Here is a 6,251-nt window from a genome sequence, read left to right on the forward strand (position 1 = left end):
ACTGCCAGAAGTGCCTGTCCTTCTACAATGAATTTGTGAAACTTGACCCAACCCAGTCGACTGTTTTGGAACAGATCACAAAGGAGCAGAGTGCCTCACACTTGTGGCATGACTCAAGGAAGCTTCGAGTTACTGCAAGCTCAGCTCAGTCCCTGACAGGGAATCCACCAACCCTGGTAAGTTTCTCCAGGAGCATCTGTATCCCAGGTTCCGAAGGAATGCAGCCACATGCTACGGGAAAAATAATGAGCTGATGGCCTCCCAGTGGCTGGAAGACTGTGGATACTCCGTGGACCACAGAGGCACTGTTGTCAGTGTTGAAGAGCCATGGCTATCAGCAAACCCTGACGGAGTGCAGAACTCCAAGGAGCTGTTGGAGATCAAGTGTCCGGTCATGGGGAAGGGCTGTGATTCTCTGGATGATGTCTTCAATGGGAAAGCCTGTGATGTGCAGGTGGTGGAGGGCACACCCCAACTGCAACCACGTGGGCCACGTGGCAACTACACGCAGGTGCAATTTGGTATGTTTTGCACAGGACTGAGAGAAAGTAAGATGCTCATCTGGACTCCATCCCAGCAAGTTGTCATCCCTGTTCCCTATGACGCACAGTTCTGTGCAGAGGCTGTCCTGAGGTTGAAGGCATTCTACTTTACACACATGCTGCCATTTATTGTTGAGGAGCATCAGGCAGGCAGATTGTCAATGAGTGACAAATATATGCAGCTCTGTAGACGTATGTAGTCAGATGTCTCTCCTGTTTGCAGATACTATTAACCCATTGTGTTTCATTTAAAAAGCTTTGACTTAATGCGTCAACAGTCACAGTATTGTTTGTATTTATATTAATGAGTGTCTAAAACAAATAATTAAGTCGAGTTGTTATAGAATGAATCGAAATGTATTTCACGTAACTTTAGACAACTGTAATTCATATTGGGAAATCGACACTGTGAATGGCATTTGACTGGTCAGCTCATTCAGCATCTTCATGAATGATATCGACACGCAGGTTACGCAGGGCAGCACAGATTCTAAGTATATTGTCCATTTTAGATGAGACGTTGATTGGCACTGTCTGAGATGATTCTAAACCGTTTGAGCCTTTGAATTACGCGTTCCACATGAACCCTCATGTTAGCTATCCGTCTTGTACTTGTGGTGTCCTCCTGTGACAGCTGTGCGCCACTTTTTGTGAAGGCTGGAATTGTTCATTTGACCTTCCTCTCTTGTAGCCGATCACGGACTGTGAAGCCCCGGTCAGCCATGACCTCATCACCTGGACAGAGGTACTCCAGGAACCCAAAATCCGATGTTATACTGTATATTTGTCGCTACATCTACCGCCATACTGTATGCTGAGGGGATGAACATCACAAGACCACAAGGTGAAATGGCCACCAGGTACTTGATAGTGTTCTGGGCGTATTAATGGCTGAATGACTCCCCCCTTGAATCCAGATTCTTGCTCTTCTGTAAAGCCGTTTCTGAGCAGTCAATAATGCAGGTTGTTCCTGGGAAGAGGTCCTTAAAACATTGTGGCATTGTAGCACGGATGGTCTCCCTCGGCAGCCATGGAATGTACTCCGTCAGATTCTCTTCCATCATGTCAATCAAATAACTAATCACTCGACTGACAATACTCTGGGAAACACCGAACCATTCTGCTAGGTACTGCTGCAGCAAGTTGAGCTTCAGCGTCATCAGTGTCATCAGGAGTTGGTCTGTCAGGTCTAACTGAAAACTACCTTCATAGAGCGGTAAGAGATGTTCCGCTTCGTTCCTCAGCAGGGTTTTGTAGAGAGGTGCTGCTGGGCACTGTGCCCCTGCCTCACAGGTAGTGAGTGGGCTTTACATGATCACCTGAGCTGTAGTTGTGATCACTTAGAGATGGGTCTTCCCATTGGGTTTGGGCATCCTTCTCTGAAGGCATATCCATTCCTTCTGTGTTGGCCAATCCCCATTTTCAATTTGGTGAATTTGGCCTGTTGTGTCATCTGTTCAGAAATCAGTATAGCTTGTTAAACAAGTCGATGGACAATTAATAACAAAACCGTACAATAAAACACCATACTGCATGGACACTACTAATACTATTTAATAATCATAATAATTAAGTATATATAAAACGGAAATGTTTTATTGAGTTGTAGAGGAAATAAATTGTACTATTATGAGACTGTGCTTAGATACAAGAGGAAGACACAAAATGAGAGCAGGCAAGCTGCTCAAGCGTTTGGCTTACCTGTCATTGATGACTGCCTGACCAACACACAACGCTTCTTCATGAGTGGAGCATCGTAGCCAAGCCATTTTTCTGGGCGAGGATGCTCTACTGTAGGCTTCTTGACAAATACGTGTTTGGAGCACACAAATTGATGTTTTGGTGGTTTCTTTAGGTTCTGCGCTTTAAACCAGAGCCTCAAAGACTCTGCGTCTTCAGGAGGTGGATGCAGGTCGTATGGGGCTCCACAGGTACTTTCAGATCGACCTAGAGGTTGGTGTTCAAACCATTGCTGTTGTAAAAACTGCCTCCTCTTATCCACTTATTGTGACAGCCTCGTACTGAACATATAATGCTTGTCATGTTGATCGATTTTAGGATTTTGTGCGGTTCTGTCAGTGTAAAACTATCAAGCTCTCAACTAAAAGTACCACTTTTGCACGCGCTAGCGTCGCGCGAATTATTCCGGAAATAGAAACACAATTGCAACTAATTCACCACGATCACTGTGACGTTCCAGAATAAGGCGATGTCATGACCTCAAATTTCTTCTGTTTAAAAATGTAAAATGTAAATATTTTTTTGCTACAGTTTTTGGTGTTGTTTCTCTGTGATACTACTAGCCACCAACCAATTTTATGAAAATGGCTTTAGGTAGCCCAGATAGGATCCCAATCTCCCAACCTCATAACTAGCTACCAAGAAGCCGTTTCAGGCTATCAATGAATTTAGACCAGCTAGCTTGTCTAACTATCTTAGCTGGCATGCCTGCTGGCAAGGCCGGTATACTTAAGAAAAGCAAGCAATTACAGTGAATCATATTTATTTTCTTTAAAAAAATAATCACAAGTCAGGAGGATACAGACAGCTCGAGGTATGCAGATTATTTATTTATTTTCATAAAATTAAGCGTAATGATTATGGCTCTAGATTGCAGGAAAAAGGTGTTTCATGTGTTTGAAAAATGCAAAATTCTTCAACTTAGTCACCAGGTCTAACAAGTTTAATGTGAAACCTCAGACTTATGGTCTTCCTTCCCTCTCCTCGCCTTGAACCAGGGGCCCTCTGAACACAGCAACAACAGTCACCTCAAAGCATCGTTACCTATCGCTCCACAAAAGCCAACGCCCTTCCAGAGCAAGGGAAACAACTACTTCAAGGTCTTTAAGCGAGCGAAATCACCGATTGAAATGCTACTAGCGCGCACCGCTAACTAGCTAGCCATTTCAGATAAGTAACATTAGCATGTTAGAATGAAACATGTTGCAAACTTTTTGGAAAACCTTTGGAAGGTCTTGTTTTTACCATGGAATGTCAAGCTTTCTTTAAAAGAGATACAGTAGTTAACCTTCTTTAAATCAACAAAAATACATTTAAAGCCCTTTGGAAAGAGAATATGAGATGTGACACTTGCCCAAGGCATTTATAATAGGGTATGATTGATTACTTTTAGTTATCAATTATTTAATAAAAATGGCATTCTTAAAAACAACTTCAGTAATGGGTTGTTGTTCAATTAAATGGATGTTAGAAGTGCCAAAGAAAATAAATGCCCTCCTAGAGTCGATGTCCACGCCATCGCTGAAATTTAATGAGCATAATAAAACAATCCCCATAAAAAACAGTTAATTTAGGAATAATATTTGATTAGACTTTCAGACTAAACTTTTAATATTATCACTCAGTTTATATATCACAATATCCAAAAGCTGTGGTGACATTTTCTCTGTCTTCAATGTCTACTGTACATCTTCATCGTCTTGTAATAGCAATACAAGGTAGCAGTGAAATACACATGGTTGATGACAGTTGCGATTTTAGCATGTAAATCTTGGTGGGGCAACAGAAAGAAGAAGTGGGATGCATTCCAGCAAAGTCACCACACAACACAACACTAAACAATACATTAATTGTACTATAACGGTGACAAACGGTACTCACAAACTAGGGCCTACATGAAGCTGTCCCAACAGCAGAGTCCCAACAGCAGTCCCAACACCCGCTACATCTGGCTATCAGTGGAGCCTTGTCTGGCAGCAAAACAGTTCATTCAGCCTCATTTCCTGCCTTTAAAAAAACATAGCTGATATGGCTGACTTGTTTAAACAAATGTGGTTTCTACTGACAATTGAGATGTACAAACTATGGCATAAGGGGACGACAAGCCGATAAGAGGCAATCCGTAATTTAGATTAAGACATTAATGAACGAGCTAGGACGGACGTAGTCAATATAACTATTTGTTCAGTACTTTTGAAATGTACAGCGACAGAATTCAGAACATGGGCCGTTCTTACAGTGTTTTTGCTGTACACCAAGTCAGAACCGCAGGATAAATAAAGTGGGCATATAAGCAGACAGTGAAAGCTCTTACAATATTCAATGATTACATTTCTTAAACACAGGTTATAGGCTACATGTGCACCACCGAGTCAGAACAGTAACTTTAGGTGAAATTAAGAGGTGAAAATAGACCAAATTATTAGGGTGAGGCACATGGGCTACTAACAGCTTACTACACAACATATACTTAGTATTACTTTCTTAGCTACAGTATACAGTACATATCTCCCTGGCATATCATTTATGCAGCAACAAATAAGACATTTTTGGACTCACCGTGTTATGTGCTCTCTTGAACAGGAAGGTGGCGCGGCGGTCCTTTGTGGGCAAATATTGTCATCAAAGAAAGAGAAAGTGGACGGATTTACAATTCCAAGTTGGATGACCGTTCAAAACATATTTTCACAGTCTGAGCTCGTTAATTCCCAACTTCACAGTTGCAATGCTTGTAGTTATCCACTGTCACCGATTCCTTCCAAACCACTCATTGTTGAATTTCCAATTTCCAACTTGTTGTGTAATGTTTATATCCAATGGCCGATGAGCACCGATACCTTTTATCTATAATTTCTCTTAATTATTTATCTTCATATGACAAGGATTTAAAAGGATTTGCCAGTAGATTGTCAAATTGATTCATGATGCTAGCTAGATTTTGAAAGGAAGATGTTGACATGATCAGTCCAATCAAAGCTACTTACATATAACGTGATTTGATGTAATTTTATCTGTGGCCAATGACCTTGAGCCTTTTTGGAAGGGCACTACTAATGTAATTCTATGGCAGGAGCCATAGGGGTTGAATTATCGATGTCCACCCTTACTACTTGGCCGTGACGTAGTGTCCCCATGAGTGACAGAACACTGAGCCAATCACGGCACACTGCTCCTATTTTCTGCTGGCTTGCCCCACCACCACCGAAAGAACTGAGCTAGGCTGCATTTTGGACCTGCCTTAATCAAGAAAACAAAAAAGAGACCATGTTTGTATGTGGCTATATTAACTTAATGATATATATTTTTTTACATTGTTTGCAAACTGATATGCAACTCGTATTAATGCCAAAATATTATGCCAAACAGGTATGGTGTATATATATATATTTATTTATTTTGCTAAAAATGTGGGGCCCTGAATTACTGGTTGCCACTGGTTGATGACATTTATTAGGTAATCTGATAAAAGGTATTTAAAGGGTACATACAGTATATTAAACTAAATCAATATGTCCCTTTAGCTCTGCTTGGCAAAGCAACAACATCACCTTCGTGATAAGAGTATGTCACAGCTAATTAAAGCATTCCTTCTGGTTAATGTAAAAACGGTGTGTCTTGATGTCTCGCACGCAAGTGAGTAGAGCAAAGGAGGGAGGTAGGGAGAAAGAGGGGGGGCTGGGGGGTAATTACTCTCATTCAAAGACTTAAGACGTGTCTCTCAGTCAGCTGAGAGCTGTCCTTTCATTGAACAAACTCGAGTGATGAAAACGGTTAGAATTGTCTTGGGAGTCATCTCTTGCTGCCTCATCATCAACAGAGTAGGACATGTCTAAGGGGTGTTTATGAGTAATTGAAATGAAAGAAAAGGGCAAAATGATACTGCAGTGAGAATCAAACAAAGAACTGAAACAACCAGTTTACGTGCCAAGTATAATTTATCAGAAAGATACAATGTTGGGGGGAGCGTGA

The sequence above is a fragment of the Salvelinus namaycush genome, chromosome 23 (genome assembly GCF_016432855.1).
Source record: "Salvelinus namaycush isolate Seneca chromosome 23, SaNama_1.0, whole genome shotgun sequence".
NCBI lineage: Eukaryota > Metazoa > Chordata > Actinopteri > Salmoniformes > Salmonidae > Salvelinus > Salvelinus namaycush.